General features: G+C 42.9%; 1 pseudogene across 1 annotated transcript; it reads right to left on the minus strand.

Annotated features, from left to right (window-relative positions):
* Positions 1-6: 6 nt before the first annotated feature.
* LOC108520206 (peptidyl-prolyl cis-trans isomerase A pseudogene) lies at positions 7-693 on the minus strand (annotated as a pseudogene). Its single transcript, XR_001882854.1, has one exon. The product of XR_001882854.1 is annotated as a peptidyl-prolyl cis-trans isomerase A pseudogene (transcript).
* Between the last annotated feature and the right edge of the window lie 21,518 nt (positions 694-22,211).

Here is a 22,211-nt window from a genome sequence, read left to right on the forward strand (position 1 = left end):
CTAGGCATGGGAGAGAACAAGGAAAACATGGAACCCAAAGGGAACTGCAGCGAGAGCACAAAGATTCTAGGATACTGCGAGCAAATGGGGTGGAGGGGTGCTCTCCTGAGCTACAGAAGGAATGGTCTGGTGGTTAAGATAAAACACAAGTCAAACTTATTCGAGTTGTCCACAGTCAGCAATGGTGATCTTCTTGCTGGTCTTGCCATTCCTGGACCCAAAGCGCTCCATGGCCTCCACAATATTCATGCCTTCTTTCACTTTGCCAAAGACCACATGCTTGCCATCCAACCACTCAGTCTTGGCAGTGCAGATGAAAAACTGGGAACCATTTGTGTTGGGTCCAGCATTTGCCATGGACAAGATGCCAGGACCTGTATGCTTTAGGATGAAGTTCTCATCTTCAAATTTCTCCCCATAGATGGACTTGCCACCAGTGCCATTATGGCGTGTGAAGTCACCACCCTGACACATAAACCCTGGAATAATTCTGTGAAAGCAGGAACCCTTATAACCAAATTCTTTCTCTCCAGTGCTCAGAGCACGAAAATTTTCTGCTGTCTTTGGAACCTTGTCTGCAAACAGCTCGAAGGAGACGCGGCCCAAGGGCTCGCCGTCGACGGCAATGTCGAAGAACACGGTAGGGTTGACCATGGCTAGTACTACAAGAATTTCCTCGGCGGCAGCGTCTGCAAAGCCGTGCATTAAATTTTAAAGTCACACTATCACACTGTTGACTGAGCATTTGAGTCAGTTATAACTATAATACTTTCTTTAGCCAGGCACGATGGCTCATACTTATAATCCCAGCACTTTGGGGGGCCAAGGCAGGAGAACTGTTTAAGCCTAGGAGTTTGAGATCAGCCTGGGCAACATAGTGAGGCCACTTTTCTACAAAAAGTAAACAAAATTAGCGGGGCATGGTGGCACGTGCCTGTAGTCCCAGCTACCCGAGAAGCTGAGGCAGAAGGATGGCTTGAGCCCAGGAAGTAAAGGCTGCAGCAAGCTGTGATCGCACCACTGCACTCCAGCCTGCATGACAGAGAGAGACCATCAAGAAAGAAATAAAGACAGAAAGAGAGAAAGACAGAAAGAGAGAAAGAAAGAAAGAGAGAGAGAGAGAAGGAAGGAAGGAAGGAAGGAAGGAAGGAGGGAAGGAAGGAAGGAAGGAAGGAAGGAAGGAAGGAAGGAAGGAAGGGAGAGAAAGAAAGGAAGGAGGGAGGGAGGAAGGAAGGAAGGAAGGAAGGAAGGAAAGGAAGGAAGGGAGAGAAAGAAAGAAAGGAAACCTTAAGAGTTGGTAATAGCCAGATAAAGTGAGAACCACATGCTGGAAGGCTCAGAGGTGAGAAAAACACAGGTATTGTGAATAGCAAAGAACAAGAACACTCCTAGAGAACTTTAAGAAGGGCAGGGCTTTGAACATATTGACCAGAAGCTATTTACTTGCCACATGTACAAGATAAGGCTATGATGAGCAAGCCAAAGGAGTTGGCCTGTGTCTGTGTTCTGTGAAGGATTCACATCTGTCTCCCTGAGGAGCCTGCAGAGGTTAGGGGCAACTTGAGAACTCTTAATGCCTTTGCTACCTGTGGATTCTCAGTTCCCATTGCAGTAGTCAAAGCTAAAAGCTGTTGGCCAAAGTGAAAGAGAAATAGAGAAGAAGAGATGGAGTTAGCAAGAAAGGGAATGGTTTTCTTTTGACCTTCACTCCAAATTCCAGATTCAGAGCAACAGAGAGAGTATTTTTTTTCTTTTCCTTGATTTTCTCTTTTCTTAAACTGATATTTTGGTTTTAAATTAGTAATTGGTATTGCATTCTTCATGGTCCAAAACTCAAAAGGTTCAAAAAAGATATGTGGTCAAGTTTCCTTCCCTCCCCACCCCCTGCTATACAATTTCTCTCTAAGACAACCAATGTAATCAGGTCTTGTTTGTATTTCCAGAGATCTATGTGAAACCAACCCAGTAGTCCCATACACAGTAGTAGTAGTAGTAGCAGCAGTAGTAATAGTAGTAGTAACAGTAGTTGTTGTTTTGGATAAACATAGAAATTGACCCTTCTGGTCTTAAAGCTTGAAACTTACATTTGTTTTATCTGAGTTCCTGCCTCAGGAAAGAAACCCAGGTCTCTCAAATAGTATCAAAGAACTGAAACTCACCAGATCATTTTATCCAGACAATGAGATGCTGGACCCCTCATTCATCATTAATTGCTTCCTTACCCCTCCCATATTCCTATTTTCTCACACTTCTTTCTACATTTCTTCCTGGCTATATAAATCCCTCATTTTAGTCACTTAGGGAGATGGATTTGAGACAGATCTCCTATCTCCTTGACTACAGCACCCGATTAAAGCATTCTTCCTTGGCAATGGTTGTCTCAGTGACTGGCTTTCTGTGCAGCCAGAAGCACAGAAACTTGTATTTGTTTTATCTGAGTTCCTTCCTCAGGAAACGACCTTCAGGCTCTCAAAGAAAGTATAGAAGAACTAAAACTCAGCAAATCAAAGCACCAGATACCTCCTTGACCCTCCCCTAGTTCCTGTTTTCTTACACATTGTTGCATTTCTTCCCTGCTATAAAACCCCTGGTTTTAATCAGTCAGGGAGATGGATTTGAGGCTGAGCTCCCATCTCCTGTGGCACCCGGTTAAAGCCTTCTTCCTTGGCAATACTTGTCATCTCAGTGATTGGGTTTCTGTGTGGTGAGCAGGACAGCCTAGACTGAATCCCTGGTGTTTCAGGAACAAAATCACAGCATAATATGCATACAGACAATATAGCACTTGTTTTTTCCTGCTACAGAATTCTTAGAATTGACTAAACCAAAAAGGGAAAAAGCATTTTTTAAGTGAAGAAAAGGAAGTTCGTCTTAAGGAATAAGAAAACTAATGAACAGCGAGACAGCAAAAAAATTTTTTTCAATATATGTATATATTTGTTTTTTTTCCCCAGCCTCACCTGTTTATATATAATAACTTCTCAGGAAGAAAGAAGAGTTTGTGGGGGGGGGGGGGAAATATATATTATTATATATAATGGAAACATTGTTGGCTCTTCTAGGTGTTCACTAAGATCCTTGAATTATTTTTATAAAAAGCTTATAATCTTTTGCTGTCAGATATAAGAAACATGGTAAAAGAACATTGAGAAGAGTTATACTGTGCTTAAAATATTATGCAAGCTTGAGAAGTCAGAAAACTACACATGACTCTGCAGCCTTCAGAAATATTAACAATCTGTACTAACAACAGGGCCATCTAATTTTCTCTTTTATGCTACCAGATTGATGTGGAAAATAGGGAAAGAATGTTCAAGTTGAAATGAATAGAAAGAACATTATAAATGAGTAACAGGATAATTAAAGCATGAAGCAGCCTTCTACACTTCAAGATAGTGGTAATGGTAAGTGTAGTTTTAGGTAATTAATTGGTTAAGAACAAATTTGCCTCAGTGTCTTACATTTAAATATGAAATGCTTTTGCTTTGCTAGAAGCTGAGAATGGAATTATCATGAAGCATGTAAAACAAATAGCTTTGAGCCACCAAAGGTATAATTATAAGTCAGAAAACCCAATGTGAATTAGTCCTGCAGAGACAATCTTCCATTCTACACTATAGAATTCTTTGGGATTCATAGAGGGTAAATCTCCTTTCCACTAAAACATTTCCTCTTCAAAATGCTTTTACTGCATGAGAAAGTCAGTTTCATGGCATTTTGGACCTAACATGAACCCAACCGAAAACAATATAGCCCAGTTTGAGGAATCAGTTGCCTTATTCATCCAACCTGATCCCTGATAACTTCTGACGGTTTCTAAATATCAAACCCTCCCACAAAAGAGGAGAGCTTGTCAATCTGACAATGCTCAAAAGAAAGTGTCATAGATAGGCCTGGTGTGGTGGCTTATGCCTATAATCCCAGCACTTTGGGAGGCCAAGGCAGGTGGATCATTTGAGGTCAGGAGTTCGAGACCAGCCTTGCCAACCCCATCTCTACTAAAAATACAAAAATTTGTCAGGCATGGTGGTGCACACCTGTAGTCCCAATTACTTGAGAGGCTGAGGCAGAAGAATCACTTCAGCTCCAGAGGTGGAGGTTGCAGTGAGCTGAGATCCCGCTACTGCACTCTAGCCTGATTGACAGAGCAAGACTCCCATCACACACACAAACACACACACACACACACAAAAGAAAGTGCCATAGACTCAGAAAGTAATATACCACAAGAAGAATTCCAGAACATTAAGAACAAAGTCAGCTACATTAAAATAAATGCATGGTGGTATCTTATCACTGTCTCCCAAGTTACTTTGAAGAGGACATGCTCATTTAGACAGTTAAGTGCTAGGAGACCTGCTATAAATCAGCATCATTACTCTATAGTCAAACCTTACAAACTTAATTTCCAGAGGAAATCCAATCTTCCAGGCTTAGAGAATAACAAGAAGCAAATGCAAAACAGTCCTGCAGCTTAAAATTGACTTTTAAATTAATTAATTCTGCAACTGAATCTTAATTTTATGTTTTAAAAATGCATAGAAACAAAACAAAAAAAAATTTACTAGAACATTTGTATGAATCAGATTATAGGAGATTTTTATCCTGTACTCCCCTGAAGTTTATTTCCTGCATTTCCCATAGCAATTATGTAGTACTTTGGTAACCAAGAGAAAAGAAAAAAGTTTAAAACTGAAGACATAATTTTTCTATGTAGCTATGTATTTCTTTTCCCCAGTACGGTAGAATATCATCTTAGATATTTTTGAGCTGATCCAAGTTCCACTTTGTTGTTCTCAATAGAAATCCTAGGTAGACCAGAAGACAAAATGAGAAATAGAAACTAAGATATAAATCACCTTTTTGAAACGAATAGGTTTCCCCCCACCACTGCTGCAAAGCAACTTAAACACACCTTTTCTTTTCCAATCTTTTATGTCAAAGGCACACAGGTATTTTCTTTTGTATTTTCTCTAAGGGGGAAATTGCAGAATGGGCCCCTCTGTCCCCCCAGTATCCTCTCTTTTCTCTTCTGTTCCCTCCTCAAACAGTAATTTGGCCTCCCTCTGTGATATACTGGGTATCTAGAGCCCTAAATGGGCCCTTGGAAATAATTTCTGCATTTTTTTAACCAATCCTGCCGGCAGGTCAGGATAAACAGCCATGTTAGAAGTTGGCCCCAGGTTCTATCCTCCCTCTTTGAGAGACTCCCTTCTGGGCCCTTGGGGGACTCCCTTGGGAAGTCTTCTTGACTGCTGGGTGGGGCACCAACTTGGAGGACCTGGACGCTGGAAAAGAAGGAAAAAGACTCTATGGTCAGGTAAAAGGGCATCTGTGTCTACACCCAAATACATCCTGACCTTCCGAGGTCTGTTGTGTGTGCGAGAGCTTCCCTGGGTTCCTTCTTCAAATGCAGACACCCAGTATGCTGGTGTGACCTTGAGAAGCGTCTGTTCCAGTTCTTGGAGAGCGAGTTGAACTGGATGATCCTCAAGCCCTCAGACAAGTTGTGATTACAATTCCAGTTTACCCTAATACACTTCAGGGTATATGAGGACATAGAGAAGAACTTTCTCCCAGGCCTCGTTAGTAAAAAGAGTTGTGCTTTTCCAGAGCTGGTGTGGTTTTTTCTGGGAGTTGGGAATCATGCAACAGTTGACACTTTCCTTCTTGCCACAAGGCTTGGCGAATTTGTGGTCTCCCTCTAGCAAATATTTAGGGCTTTATGGCATGCATTTGCTATGCAAATCTCCCTGTGGTTCCCAACTGACTTTACCTTTGTTTTTCTTTTCACCACTTTTCTTACTTGTTTTTATAGTACTTTTCTTCTTCTATCTTGCTACATTGTATTCCATTTTAAAGCTTCTTAAAGCCTCTTTGGAACAAGGTAGAATATAAATAGTGTCAAATCACTTTTTAAAATACATGTTAGGAGTGTTCATTTTCTGCTTATTTTGGTCGACCTATCACAGTTTCTCGCTAAATCCAAAAGCAAATCTCAGCTCTATCATTCTGATTATGCAAATACCTTAAACTACAAATACTTGATATAATTAAATTATAAATTTCTAGAGAGCAGGGATCAGGTTTGATAAGGTATAATGCAGTTGTGGTAGGCAGAAACAGCCCTGGGCTGGAAGTTTTATTTCCAGTTCCACTGAGCACTACGTGTTTGACCTTGGGCAGGGCCCTTCTCTCCGGATCTCGGTTTCCTTGTTTATAAAATGAAGTATTTGGACCAAGCCACCTCTAAAATCCCTTCCAGCTCTGAAATTCATTGACTCTCTGACCCACTGTGGGCATTTAATAAATAATAAGCACACTTTCAGAGAGCCTCAAGAATGACTTGCATAGGCCGGGCGTGGTGGCTCACTCCTGTCATCCCAGCACTTTGGGAGGCTGAGGCAAGTGGATCACGATGTCAGGAGTTCAAAACCAGCCTGGCCAATATGGTGAAATCCCATCTCTACTAAAAATACAAAAATTAGCAGGGCTTGGTAGTGCATGCCTTTAGTCCCAGCTACTTGGAAGGCTGAGGCAGAAGAATCACTTGGACTCAGGAGGTGGAGGTTGCAGTGAGCCGAGATTGCGCCACTGCACTCCAGCCTGGGCAACAGGGGGAGACTCTGTCTCAAACGAAAAAAAAAGAATGGCTTGCGCTTGGACACCTCCGTCAACAAAGATTTACTTGGCGTTTCACCCGGAATGTGACTGTGGTTAAGGGACAAGTAAGAGACTGCTCTTTTGGGTCCTGCAAAGGCCCCCAGACCTAAAGAGGAGGCGTCTGCACTTAATTGTCCCCACTGCCTGAGGGTTCAAGTCTTTATACGATCACTAGAAGCTGAAACTGCCAGCATGAAGAACCAAAGGCGAGGCCAGGTGCAGTGGCTCACGCCTGTAATCCCAACACTTTGGGAGGCCAAGGCAGGTCAATCACCTGAGGTCAGGAGTTTGAGACCAGCCTGGCCAATATAGTGAAATCCCATCTCTACTAAAAAAACAAAAATCAGCTGGGCGTGGTGGCAAGTGCCTGTAATCCCTGTTAGTTGGGAGGCTGAGGCAGGAGAATCGCTTGAACCTGGGAGGCAGAGGTTGCAGTGAGCCAAGATCATGCCATTGCACTCCAGCCTGGGTGTAAAAAAAAAGAAAAGAAAAGAAAAGAAGAACCAAAGGCATAGGGGAGTGAAAGTGGCATTCATGAGAAAGGAAGTTTATCTGCTTTTACAGAAATAAAATGGTATAGGCCTTTAGAGTAAGGGGGATAGAGAATTTTCAAAAAAAAAAAAAAAAAAAGTCAATGTTTCATTTGAATACTTTCCAAGTCAAAATCAACCTACTTAAAATATGAATGATATTGTGTACAATTTCATTTCACCACAAAATTATTGTGCTTGGTATATTTTTCCCTTAAAATTCATCATTGTTGAATTTTATTATTATGCCTTATATATTCTACCTTTAAAATTTATTGTTATTGGCCAGGCCCAGTGGCTCATGCCTGTTTGCAGCACTTTGGGAGGCCGAGGTAGGAGAATCATTTGAGCCCAGGAGTTCAAGACTAGCCTGGGCAAAATAGTGAGACCCAGTCTCTTAAAAAAAAACAGTCATCATTATTAATTACAAACAGTTGATTACTTTTTGTTCTAAATTGTTTGCACTTTTAACACAAATGGAGTTCTAAGCTTCTGATAGATAGTGTCTTTTAGGCTTTGCCAGTTTATGAGGAATGGAGCCAAGTCAAGAATAAACCATTGGCTGGGCACGGTGGCCTACGCCCATTACTTTGGGAAGCCGAGGGAAGAGGATTGCTTGAGCCCAAGATTTTGAGGCCAGCCTCAACAACATGGTGAAACCTCATCTCTACAAAAATACCAAAAAAGTAGCTGGGTATGGTGATACATACCTGTGGTCCCAGCTATTCAGGAGACTAAGGCAGGAAGATTGCTTGAGCCCCGGAGGTCAAGGTTGCAGTGATGCATGATCATGCCACTGCACTCCAGCCTGAGCATCAGAGCAAGACCCTGTCAAAAAAAAAAAAAAAAAAAAGGAGAACAATAAACCATCAGCACTATTTAAAAAATTGTCTGTTCCTTACGTTTCTAAAGATACAAGAAGTACCTGCCCATGCACACTAAAACCATGTAAAAGTAAGAAGAAAGGAAAAATAAAGTACCCATCCATTTTCAGAAACAGACTGAAAAAAAGAGGAAAATGCCTCACCAAATACAGGTTTTGCCATACATAAGTAACTTTCTCATATCCCTTATTTTTCTAAACTATCCCAGAAGAGTCCCTATACGATTGCTTTATTTTAATCATGTCAGAGGACCTTGACATACTGAACCCTTCTCTTAGGACATGTCTTTACCTTTTTTTTTTTTTGAGACGGAGTCTCGCTCTGTCTCCCAGGCTGGAGTCCAGTGGCCGGATCTCAGCTCACTGCAAGCTCCGCCTCCCGGGTTCACGCCATTCTCCTGCCTCAGCCTCTTGCGTAGCTGGGACTACAGGCGCCCGCCACCACACCCGGCTAATTTTTTGTATTTTTAATAGAGACAGGATTTCACCATGTTAGCCAGGATGGTGTCGATCTCCTGACCTCGTGATCCGCCCGCCTTGGCCTCCCAAAGCAATGGGATTTCAGGCGTGAGGCACCGCGCCCGGCCACTTGTCTTTACCTTTCTAAAGGCCTGTTTCATGTTTCTCGTAAGTATGGACAGACATGAGCCGATTCCAGCACACATTTTACAGGTTGGAAGTGAAGGGGTCGGAGAGCGAGTCCTCCCACGGACCTGCCATCCATCTTGGGGAGAAAGGGATGTGCTTCGCAGGATCCCAGACGACAGGAGTGAACAAAATGCCTCAGTCTTCTGTGTTCTACAAATTTAACTACCTCCTTTACAGCAATGGTCAAGTGTGCTTTATAATTCCAACAAATTCAGAAGCGTCCAAATTTATGCTAATGCCTTGAATCCAAGAGTTTTGCAGCACTCTGACTACTTCCTGCTTCTTAATAAGCATTTTTCATTTGCTTCTTTCTATTTTTTTCAAGTGGAAATGAACCTGAAGTCTTTAAAAAAAAAAAAAAAGTTGGATAGGGTGCAGTGGCTTATGCCTGTAATCCAAGTGCTTTGGGAGGCTGAGGCAGGAGGATTGCTTGAGCTCAGAGGTTCCAGACCAGCCTAGGCCAAATAGCTAGACTTTGTCTCAAAAAAAAAAAAAAAAAAAAAAAAAAAAGCCAGGTGTGGTGGCACAGGCCTGTAGTCCCAGCTACTCAGGAGGCTGAGGTGGGAGGATTGCTGGATCCCAGGAAGTCAAGGCTGCGTTGAGCCAAGATTGTGCCATCGCACTCCAACCTGGGTGACAGAATGAGTTCTTGTCTCAAAAAATAAAAAACTAAATAGAAAGATAAAGTTGTACTTCTCAAGGTCATTGTCTGAGGGATAGCTGGCAAATGGGCACTTGGTTTTTTGGATAAGGTTTCTGTGAGGTTAAAAAAGGCCTCGAAGTCCCCTTCTATTCTTTTAGGCTGTAGCTGATTTTCTTTTAATGAAGACAATCCAAAATAGGGTAAATTTATTTTTAAAATATGTAGTTTTAACAAGTGAAGACTTAATGTATATGCGCACCAAAATACAATGCAGTACAATAAGGCTAGATAATTCCAGAAATTACTAAAAGGTTAATTCATATTACATGACTACTGGTGGGCTTGTTATGGGATTCAAGCCAAAGTTGCACAAGGATCATTTTACTTTAATGTCAGGCATCTCTGTATGTTTAACTTCATCTAAAGATAAAGGTGAAGCTCTTAAACATAAATTTGAGGTCCCAACCCAATGCTCCTGATATGGTTTTGCTGTGTCCCCACCCAAATCTCATCTTGAATTGTAGCTCCCATAATCCCCATATGTCGTGGGAGGGACCTGGTGGGAGGTAATTGAATCATGGGGACAGGTTTTTCCTGTGCTGTTCTCATAGTAGTGAATAAGCCTCACAAGATCTGATGGTTTTATAAAGGGCAGCTCCTGCACATGCTCTCTTATCTGCCGTGGAAGACGTGCTTTTGCTTCTCCTTTGCCTTCCGCCATGATTATGAGGCCTCCCCAGCCATGTGAGTCCATTAACCCTCTTTCTTTATAATTACCCAATCTTGGGTATTTCTTCATAGCAGTATGAAAATGGACTAATACAGCTCCCCTCCTGCTTCCCTTAGGGTTATGGCATAAAACTGGCTTTAAAGTCTTCAAGGTCAATGGCAGATAACATCCTCATCTGGTATGGTGATCCTTAAAACTAAGGAACTAAAGATAGTCATCCATTCCTGTTTTCTTAAACAGCCTCTTCATTTTTCAGAAAATCATAAAGGGCTGGAAAATCATACAAGTTCATACTTGTAATCCTAGCACTTTAGGAGGTCAAGGCAGGAGGATCACTTGGGCCCAGGACTTTAAGACTAGCCTGGACAACACAGCAAGACCTCATCTTTAGAAAAAAGAAAAAAAACCCCTAAAGATAGGATCGCACTTGCTCTATGAATTTTGAGTTTTAAATGGCATCGTTTTATGCTACACATTCTTTTCTTTTGAAGACAGCAGCTTTCCCGTGAATGGCTTTTTATATTCCTTATCCCGTTCTTGGATCTCCTGCAGCTCTGGAGAACACCCAACTTCATGATGTCACAAGTGAGCAAGTTTGGACCATGAAAAGAGAAAAGCGCATCTCGTTGTGGTAATCTGTAACTGCTTATCCTGTATGGCCTTTCCTACTGCGTCCCTGTTTCCTACAGAGTCAGCAAACCAGAGTCACCTCTTCCAGTCTTTTGTGGGGCCTCCCACATTGACAACTGGTATCTGCGATCTTTCGTTGTCTTCTGCTCTCTGTGAAACAAGCCAACCAAAAACTCATTGGGGTGTTGGTACCATATAAACTGTGACCCCTCTGTCTATTAATCTGCAAATATTTTGAAAAATAAAAGCCCACGTATTGCTACTTGAGCAGATTCCCTTCCCTAATCATACTTGGTTCTAAGAGACACTTTGCTCAGAGCATGTCTGCAGGACAAACACTATGCCGATCTTATAAAACCCTTCCTGTCAGGATGCATTTTTAGTTGTTGACTATAAGCGTTCCAGAAAATACAGATTGTTCTGGTCATTACTCTCTCCCCACCCCCTGAATCAGCAATGAAGCTGGTAGTGTTTTCCTATTTCATAGCTTCAAATATTTGATTTCTTGAGGCTAATGATTAGATGCTCTTTGCAATGATGCTTAAAAAAAAAAAAAGCAAAGAAGCAGCAGCTTGAGAGCTTGAGTTCTAGATCAAGTACACTTGGAAGAGGTAAATGGGTGGATGTAAGATTTATTCACCATAAGAATCCTATAGTAACTTTTACATTTTCTTTTCTTTTTTTTTTTTTTTTTTTTTAAGCTAGGGTCTCTCTTGCCCAGGCTGGAGGGCAGTGGCACGATCATGGCTTACTGCAGCCTCAACCTCCTAGGTTCAAGCGATCCTCCAGCCTCGGGCTTCCAAAGCACTGGGGTTAAAAAGTCCTGAGCCACTGTGCCCGGCCTAATTAACACTTAAATTTTCCATTTTGTTGAAAATACACCTGAAAATCTTTACAAATATTTGATTTTAAATTATATTTATTATTTTAAAATATTCCAACACAAAACATACCCTTTTGTTTTGTTTTGCTTTACTTTGGGGAAGAGGTCTTCAGGGGAAAATGGAGGAAACAATCATCAATTCCTCCCTGCCCTATTCTCAGGTCTTCACACTCAGTTCTCTGCTGTTGCCTTCATGTGAATACCACCAAGTAGCCACAAACAAAAGGTCAGGGCTATGTTCAAGTTTGGACTCCAGCAATTATTGGCAGTGAGACCCAAAGCAAGTTGCTTGACAACTTTCTGCTTCCATTTACTCCTAGAGTTTTTATGAGAATGAAAAAAGAGAAAATACTTGGTTTTAGTGGAATAAATTCATAGTAGACAGTAAGGGCTAGTCCCTGCCCCTCCTAGATGGTGATGGCTCTGAGAGGCTGTGAGAGCTTCTTAGGGATCTCGGGCTTGATGTAGCATCTTAGGGAGAGGACGTAAGCACTACCATGAGCAGGTGTCTTTGGCATGTTGACATGGGCAATGCGGAACCCTTATCAGTGCTTACTTACACTCACCTCCAGGCTCCTCCGCCTGGCTCTCAGCCACTCACTTGCAGCTACCTTAGTTGTCATCACTTGCCATTTCTTTGCCTCTCCTTCTTCCAGGATAACGAAGCATCAAAAGCAGGTTGGGGCCACCATAAAGAGATAGACAAGAACCCTTAGCCCCTGTAAATGAGACACCAAAATTCAAGTTACCATGAAGTCTTTAGAACGAGACCGCACCTTTGGCTTTTGACTCTTTATTTTTGAAGTTTTTTTGTTATTGTTTTTTGTTTTGTTTTGTTTTGTTCTGTTGAGACAGAATCTCCCTCTGTCACCCGGCCTGGAGTGCAGTGGTGCAATCATAGCTCATTGCAGACTTGAACTTCTGGGCTCAAGCGATCCTCCCACCTCAGCCTCCCAAACAGCTAGGACCACAGGCTCATACCACCACCCTCAGCTTATTTATTATTTATTTAGTCTGTATGGTAAAGACAGGTGCTGAGGAGTATTTTCAAGTGGAATAACCAAAGTTTTCCTTATGGATCGAGTAAAATTTCACATGGCCTCTTTGTGTTTTCCACTGCTAACTTTCATGAGAGCAGACTTACTTTGGCACTATTTGGAACCCACTGCAGTGAGCACAGTCTAGGTTCATCCAGCACTTAAAAGGGTTGTCTCTGAGGTGCGTCTCTCGGAAGTGCATTCTTCTGATGTTGAAGACTGTGAAGATTAAATGGGAGAGTGATACCGGTGGGAGGAGACCTAAGAACTCCCCAGAATTTCAGGGATACTTATGGTCGTTGAAAATAGAAATATTGAGATTTCTTGGCCTGGGTTCACTCCTGAAAGCTTCTCCTTCTCGCTGCCTTGTGGTCCTCCTTCCAGTTCTCCAGACTCCTCCAAGTTGGGGATTTGTGGGTTCCTCCTATCTTTGCTTTGGCTTTTTCTACCAATTCATTTCCTTTACATTTTTTCTCTCGCTGTATCTTCCTTGTTTCTTCTCACTGCCTTTTCATGTCTCCTTTTCTGCCCCTGGCATTATTTTTTGCCTTCTAATTTCCCATGTCTAATCTCTTCCATAAAAGGAGTAAGTTTCCTCCTTGCTGACCAAGTCTGTCTATTTTTTGTTCTCTGTGGGCTTGTGCTGAAGCTCTGCTCAAAACTGCCAGGGTACACTCGGCCCTGATAAAACCATGGAAAGCAGAGAATCCACCCCAAAAATAAACAGTCACTTCCTTCTTAGAAGGGCCATTAGTGAGTAGTAACAATGAACACTTCTTTTGTCAAAAGCTGTGGAAAGCAAACTATTTGTAGACCAAATGAGCTCAATGAAATTGGTCTCCTGTGTTCAATCAACAAATCTTTCTTGGGCCTCACAGGGCCTGGCAGTTAGAAAGGTGGTTAATTCAAGAAGCCAAGACCAGCTTGGTGTGTGTCCTTGTGAAGGCACATGAGTCAACAAGCAATAAAAAGGTCCATCAGATGGCCTGCCTTCTCCTGTGCTTCCTACCCCTCCCCTTCACTGTTTTTCTCCCTATTGTCCCTCACCCTCTGAAAAGCCCTATATTTTCTCACCAGTCTTCCAACTAGAATCCACATTCCATGAGGGAGGGATCTTTGTGTATTGATCACAGCTGAATCCCTAGTACCTGAACATTGCCTGTCACATGAGGGCTCAGACAATGAAATGCAATGAGATAAGTGCAGTATCAGAAACATGGACCAAGTGCAATGGAATTACAAGAATCCACGTGAGTCAAACTAAGGAGTCATCGTGTGCATATGTGTGTGTGCGTGTGTGTGTGTGTGTGTGTGAAAGTAGAGGCAAAGGGAAGTTTGATGCTTTTAGATTTAAGTAGATAAAATAGCAGAGTTCAAAAGGGGCTTGGTCATCTGGTGGTGGGGGGAGATTTGTGATGGAGGGACAATCTGATGCTTTCCACCCGTAAAGCTTATTAAAGTGCTCGTTCCTTCAGTGAGTTGTGAGTTGTATTATATGGAAAGGGAGAAAATCGGGAACATTCTCACTGCCCCCTTGGAACATGAAAGGAATCCTCTATCCTAGTGGTCAGAGACAGGCAGGAGGTGCTGAAGAACTCAGGTGTGGGGAGTTGGTTCTGGGTTTCTTTCCTGGCTCTGCTGTGACGTGACCTTATCTCTCTCAACAGTGAACACTCCCCACTCTCCGCCATCCTTCCTGGGAGGTCTGTAATAATACAGACCTTGTAGAGGTGTTCAAGAGTTAATGAGAAAATAAATGTAGAATATTTAACATAGCACCTGCCTCTTAAGCCTACAATTAAAAAAAAAAAAAAGTGGCTATTGTTTTTTTTTTTTTGAGACGGAGTCTCGCTGTTGTCAGCCAGGCTGGAGTACAGTGGCATGATCTCAGCTCACTGCAACCTCCACCTCCTGGATTCCAGCAATTCTCCCGCCTCAGCCTCCCGAGTAGCTGAGATTACAGGCACTCGCCATCACGTCCCACTAATTTTTGTATTTTTAGTAGAGACGGGGTTTCACCATGTTGGACAGGCTGGTCTTGAATTCCTGACCTCAAGTGATCCACACACTGTGGCCTCCCAAAGTGATGGGATTACACGCGTGAGCCAGTACACCTGGCCAAAAGGTAGCTATTCTTAAAGTCAGGTCACAACAGCAAAAAACAGAGCTTATACCTTTACACGTCCATATTGCTGAGGGTGGGGACACCACACGGCTCAGAGTAGTTTCAGTACTCCCCAAACCAGTTTTTCCCCAGCTTTTTATTCCTATACAAAGTGGCACTGCATTGAACACAATTAGGTGCCAAGAAATATGACTATTCCAAGCTTTCCTAAACCTACTAGGGAGCTGAGCAGAAGGAAAACTCATTTCCCTTTCCTCTTCTTCCTGCTACCCAGGAGCCATGATGATTTTCTTCCACTAGAATGTGGTTACCTGGGTGACTGACTCATTAGCCTGTTCTCCCTCTTCTTCATACTCACTCCTTTCTCACCCCAATTACTAAGGCTGAAAAGCTTTTGTGGAACAACTTAATCTACAATCTTACAAGCTGCTCTAGCCATCTACTTAAAGCATTTTCTTCTTTTCTGAGTGCATACAGACATATTTTTAAATATATGAAGAGACCACTTTTCTCTAGGGCACAGGAAAGGAATAAAAAGGTACAAAATAAAAGCAAAAGAAGGAAGGAGCTAGGAATTAGAGAAGTCAGCAGGATTCACTGGGCCTTGCTGAACTTCCTGGGGGTTGAGATTCTAGGGGCTGGGGTGCTTTGTAAGCATGGGGATTGACCTCTGAAAGAAATGGGTTCGCCGGGCGCGGTGGCTCAAGCCTGTAATCCCAGCACTTTGGGAGGCCGAGACGGGCGGATCACGAGGTCAGGAGATCGAGACCATCCTGGCTAACACGGTGAAACCCCATCTCTACTAAAAAATACAAAAAACTAGCCGGGCGAGGTGGCGGGCGCCTGTAGTCCCAGCTACTCGGAGGCTGAGGCAGGAGAATGGCATAAACCCGGGAGGTGGAGCTTGCAGTGAACTGAGAACTGGCCACTGCACTCCAGCCCGGGCGACAGAGCGAGACTCCGTCTCAAAAAAAAAAAAAAAAAAGAAAAGAAAGGAAATGGGTTCCAGGCCAGCACAGTGGCTCATGCCTGTAATCCCAGCACTTTGGAAGGCCAAGATGGTAGGATCGTTTGAGCTTAGGAGTTCAAGACCAGCCTGGGCAACATGGCGAAACCCTGTCTCTACAAAAAATTAGCCGGGCATGGTGGCAGGTGCCCATGGTCCCAGCTACTTGAGAGGCTGAGGCAGGAGGATCACTTGAGCCTGGAGGTTGAGGCTGCAGTGAGCTATAAGAGCATCATTGCACTCCAGCCTCCTGGGCAACAAAGTGAAACCCTGTCTCAAAAAAAGCAAGAAAGAGAGAGAGAGGGAAGGGAGAAAGAAAAGAAAGAGGTTCCAAGGCCAGATGTAGCCTCTGGGTCCTTGCTTGGCCGACTTGAGCATTAGATGAAATTTTGGACCCTTAGGGCAAACCTGGGACTCCACCCAGGTACTCTGTGCTTATTTCACTTGAGTCCTTGATGTCCTCCTATATAAACCTTGACCTAGTTGTTTCTGATTTTAATAAGAATTACGTATGTGCCTTGCCACTTCGGTTTAGGAATTTTTACGTATGGGATACAGCCATAATCAACCCAGATCAAGATACGGAACAATTTTAATTCCCCAGAAAGTCTCCTTCTAGCCCTCTCAAGTCAAAACCCTCTTCCCCGCACCAGGAAACTATTGTTCTGACATTTGTCACCATCAATTAGATTTGCCTATCCTTGAACGTCGTTTAAATAGAATTACACAGTAGGTGCTCACTTGTGCCTGGCTGTTGTGCTCAATATTATGTCCATGAGATTCATGAAAGTTGCTGTATAGAGTAGTAGTATGGCTTGTAAAAATTACTGTGTAATATTCCATTATGGGAATGCATCACAATTTATTCTCAGTTGTTGACATTTGGGTTGTTTTCAGTTTTTGACTATGATGAGTAAAGCTGCTTTGAATGTGTATCCAAATGCCTTTAGGTGAACTTATGCATTCATTTCTCTTGGGATAAGAGGAATTCCTCAGTCATAAAAGAGACATTCCTTCAGCTTGTAGTGGAAACTACTGGACACTTTTTCAAAGTGTTTGTACCGTTTTATGCTCATATCACTACTTCATACTACTTTCTGCCTTCAGTGGGTAAGACATAACTTACAGGTGTGAAACAAAACACATTCTTTTGGTCAGCCTACATTCTCAGCCCTCATGTACATATCAAGGTTCTACTAGTTACTTTTTTTTTTTTTTTTTTTTTGAGACAGGGTCTTGCTCTGTCACTCAGGCTGGAGTGCAATGGTACAATCACAGCTCACTCCAGCCTCAACCTCCCAGGCTCAAGTGATCCTCCCACCTCAGCCTCCCAAGGCTGGGACTACAAGCATGTGCCACCATGCCCAGCTAATTTTTAAATTTTTCTGTAAAGGTGAGGTCTCACTATGTTGCCCAGCCTGGTCTCAATTTCTTGAGCTCAAGCAATCCTCCCAACTCAGCCTTCCAAAATGCTGGAATTACAGGTGTGAGCCACTGTACCTGGCCTCCACCAGTGACAATTCATAATATTTTGTAGGTGTTGGTCTCTCTCCCTGGAACACTCTGTCACTGGGTGTTCCCAGGGCCAGTTCTTTGTCATTCAGGTCTCAGTGAGGCCTTCCCTGACTACCCCATCTACATCTGCACTCCTGCCTCCCTAGCCCATTGCTCTCTATTGCACCATTCTGCTTTATTTATTTCCTTTGCAGCACTTACCCTGTTCATTCGTTAGTTTATCAACTACTTATCTCTCCTCACCAGGAATGAAGCCTGGTCCATGACCCTGGACCAGAGCCTGGACCATAGTCCTGCAATGTCCAGGCACTGTGGTAGCCAGCTTGAAATATACTGTCCAGTGATTGTCACTTTCTGGTATTCATACCCTTGTGCAGTCCCCTTCCAAATGGACTAGAGCTGTTCTGTAAAACCAGTAAAATGTTGCAGACATGACCGTGTGTAACAGTCAAGATTAGGTAATAAAATATGTGGCTTCAGCACTGCTCTCTGTCTGATCACCTGCTGTGAGGGAAGCCATGTGGTAAGGACATTCAAGTAGGCTTGGAAGACTCCGTGTGGCAAGGAACAGAGGCCTTTGGCCAGCAGTCTGCATCCATTCTCCAGCCCTGTGGGTAGGCGCCCAGGAAGCAGGTTCCATCCCCAGCCCAGTCTTCAGATGACTGCATCTGGCTGGCATTTGGACTGCAACTTCATGGGAGACCCTGAATGAAAACACCCAGCCAGATCTCTTCCAAATTCCTGACCCAAAGAGACTGTGAAAAAGCTCCTGGCTTTTGTGGTTTTAAATTGCTAAGTTCTGAAGTAATTTGTCCACAGTAATATTTTTTTAAATACTCAGCACTCAGTAAATATTTATTGAACAAATTAATGAATAAATGATTGAGTGAATTAGACTAAAAGCAATAGAAGAAAGACATAGCCTCACACCCTCTATTTTTTATTATTATTTTTTTTGTTTTTAGAGACAAGGTCTTGCTCCATTGACCAGGCTGGAGTGGTGCAGTGGCATGATCATAGCTCACTGCAGCCTCAAACGCCTGGACTCAAGCAATCCTGCAGTGTCAGCCTCCTGAGTAGCTGGGACTACAGGTGCTCACCACTGTGCCCAGCTAATTTTTTATTTTTTGTAGAGAAAGGGTCTTGCTATGTTGCCCAGGCGGGTCTTGAGCTCCTGGACTCAAGTGATCCTCCTGCTTCAGCCTTCCAACATGCTGGGATTACAGGCATGAGTCACCATGCCTGGCTGACACCCTCGATTTTAACCCGATAGGATGCATGTGCCACAGTCCTCTCCTCTGTTCTGTAAGTTTTAGATCCTAGAGCAATATTTCTCCACCTCAGCACTATTTTTCTTTGAGGTCACGTAATATTTTTGGGGGGAGGGTGGGTGGCCCTGTTCATTGTAGGAGGATGTTTAGCAGCATCCCTGGTCTCTCGCTACCCACGAGCTGCCAGTAGCAACCCCTTCCTCCAACAAAGTTGTCACAACCAAAAATGTCACCAAACTTGCCAAATGTCTCCTAGGGTACAATATTGCCCCACTTAAGAGCCGCTGCTCTAAGGTTGTCATTGAGGAGAGAGTAGAAGTACTGACAATACTATGTGGGTCCAGAGATGGTAAGAAATGATACAACGTTTTCAAAATATTTGGCTTACAAAAACTTTCTGCCTTCAACATGTACATTTTTTTTTTTCAAAAAAGTACTTAGTTAAGCAAAATATATTTAATTTATACATAAAATAATCCTTTCTTTTTTTTTTTTTTTTTTTGAGATGGAGTCTCACTCTGTCACCTAGGCTGGAGTGCAGTTGCACGATATCGGCTCACTGCAAACTCTGCCTTCCGGGTTCAAGCAATTCTCCTGCCTCAGCCTCCTGAGTAGAGTAGCTGGGATTACAGGTGCCCTCCACCACACTCGGCTAATTTTTGTATTTTTAGTAGAGGCAGGGTTTCACTATTTTAGCCAAGCTGATCTTGAACCCCTGACCTTGTGATCCACCCACCCCGGCCCCTTAAAGTGCTGGGATTACAGGCATGAGCCACTGCGCCCGGCCAAAATAATCCTTTCTTAAAAATAAATGGTCCAATTAATACAGATTGTTGCTAGGTATGAAAAAAGATGGCACCATGACCAACCCACATTTAACCTCTTATTAAATACAACACCGAGGTGATTTCTCCCTTGAGTCTTTCTTTGGAAAAGGAACAGAAGTTACCCTGACAGTAGATCAGTCAAAGGAACAAGTCTTCCTAGAATATGGCTTTACACTTACTGTTCCCTCTGGCCCAAAAGCTTTCTCAAGAGAGTCATATGGTTTCTACTTCGTTCAGGAAACCTCTTGGGCTCAAATAATCCTCCCACCCCGGCCTCCCAAGTAGCTAGGACTACAGACATGTGCCAACACATCCAGCTAAAAACTAAACATGCTCTTATACAATCCAGCAATCACACTCCTTGATATTTACCCAAAAGAGTTGAACATTTATATTTACACAACAACCTGTACACAGATGTCTCCCTCTGTTGCCCAGGCTGGTATAGAACTCCTGGGCTTCAGTGATTCTCCCACCTTGTCCTCCCAAAGTACTTAGATCACAGGAATGAGCCAGCATGCCCTCCCTACTTGACAAATATTTATTAAGCACCTACCTAGCACTAGACACCATTCACAGGTGCAAGGATACAGGAGAGAATAAAACAAAATGTCTTCCCTAAAGAGAAATACACATTTAAGTTTCTTCCATTTCTCTTCATGGCTGATAGCTCATTTATCTTTAATACTGTATAATATTCCATTGTCTCAATGGACCACAGTTTATCTATCAATCAATTTCACCCATCAAAGGACATCTTGGTCCCTTAGTTTTGTCAAGGTTCTGGACTTTGGCCATTCTAATAGGTATATAGTGAGATCTCGTTGTTATTTTAATTGGCCTTTCCCTGGTGATGATGTGGAGTATCCTTTCATAATGCTTATTTGCCATCTGTATATCTTCTTTGGTGATGTTTCTGTTAAGGCCTTTAGTCCATTTTACAATCAGGTTTTGTTTTGTTTTTTGACAGAGTCTCACTCTTTTTGCCCAGGCTGGAGTGCAGTGGCATGATCTCAGCTCGCTGTAACCTCCACCTTCTGGGTTCAGGTGATTCTCCTGCCTCAGCCTCCCAAGTAGAGTAGCTGGGATTACAGGCGCCCTCCACCATGCTCAGCTAATTTTTGTGTTTTTAGTAGAGACAGGGTTTCGCCATGTTGGCCAGGCTGGTCTTGAACTCCTGACCTCAGGTGATCCACCTGCTTCGGCCTCCCAAAGTGCTGGGATTACAGCCGTGAGCCACAGCACCCGGCCAGTTGTTTGCTTTTTTACAGTTGAGCTTTAAGAGCACATTTTGGATAACAGTTCTTTATCAGATAATGTCTTTTGCAACTTTTTTCCAAATCTGTGGCTTTTTATTCTCTTGACAGTGCTTTTCACAGGGTGGAGATTTTTAATAACATCCAGCTTATCAGTTTTTTCTTCATGGATTATGCCTTTGATGTCATATCTAAAAGGTAATTGCCAAACCCAAGGTCATCTAGATTTCCTCCTTTCTTATATTCTAGGAGTTTTATACTATTTTAGTTTACGTTTAGGTGTGTGATTTACTTTTAACTAATTTTTTTAAAAGGTATAAAACCTTTTTTTAGAATTTTTTTTTTTTTTTTTTTTTTTTTTTGCACATGGATGCCCCGTTCCAATACTCTTATTGAAAAATACTCTCTTTTCTCAGCTGTATTGTGCTTGCTCCTTTGTTAAAAATCAGTTTACTTGCTGGGTGCAGTGGCTCAAGCTTGTAATCCCAGCACTTTGAGAGGCCACAGCAGGCAATCACTTGAGGTCAGGAGTTCAAGACAAGCCTGGTCAACATGGCAAAACCTGGTCTCTACTAAAAGTACAAAAATTAGCCTTGCATGGTAGTGCACACCCGTAATCCCAGCTACTCAGGAGACTGAGGCAGGAAGAGCGCTTGAACCCAGGAGGCAGAGGTTTCAGTGAGCCAATATTGTACCACTGCACTCCAGCCTGGGCGACAGAATGAGACTTTGTCTCAAAAAAAAAAAAAAAAAAAAATTTCGGGTGACTGCTTTTATGTGGAAATAAAGGGAGACTTTTAACTGCATATTGTATTGTACCTTTTGAATTTTGAATTATGTGAAAATAATAGCTACTTAAAACATTTAAAAATTGGCCAGGTAAACCTGGCGCAGTGGTTCGCACCTGTAATCCCAGCACTTTGGGAGGCTGAGGCGGGTGGATCACCTCAGGTTGGAAGTTCAAGATCAGTCTGACCAACATGGAGAAACTCTGTCTCTACTAAAAATACAAAATTAGCCGGGCGTAGTGGCGCATGCCCATAATCCTAGTTACTCGGGAGGCTGAGGGAGGAGAATCGCTTGAACCCCGGAGGCAGAGGTTGTGGTGAGCCGAGATCGCACCATTGCACTCCAGCCTGGGCAACAAGAGGGAAACTCCGTTTCGATAAATAAATAAACAAATAAATAAATATAAAAATTGGCCAGGTGTGGGGGCTCATGCCAGCACTTTTGAAGGCTGAGGTGGGAGGATTGCTTGGGTCTAGGAGTTTGAGACAAATCTGGACAATGTAGTAAGACCCCATCTCTACAAAAAATAAAAAGTTAGCTGGGCATGGTGACTTCCACTTGTAGTCCCAGTTGCTCAGAAGACTGAGGTGAGAGGATCACTTGAGCCTGGGAGCTTGAGGCTGCAGTGAGCCATGATCTTGACACTACACTCAGCCAGGGGAACAAATTGAGACCCTGAGAAAGAAAGAAAGAAAGAAAGAAAGAGAGAAAGAGAGAAAGAGAGAAAGAGAGAAAAGAAAGAAGGAAGGAAAGAAAGGGAGGGAGGGAGGGAGGG

This window comes from Rhinopithecus bieti, unplaced genomic scaffold, assembly GCF_001698545.2.
Source record: "Rhinopithecus bieti isolate Rb0 unplaced genomic scaffold, ASM169854v2 scaffold_47952, whole genome shotgun sequence".
Lineage (NCBI taxonomy): Eukaryota > Metazoa > Chordata > Mammalia > Primates > Cercopithecidae > Rhinopithecus > Rhinopithecus bieti.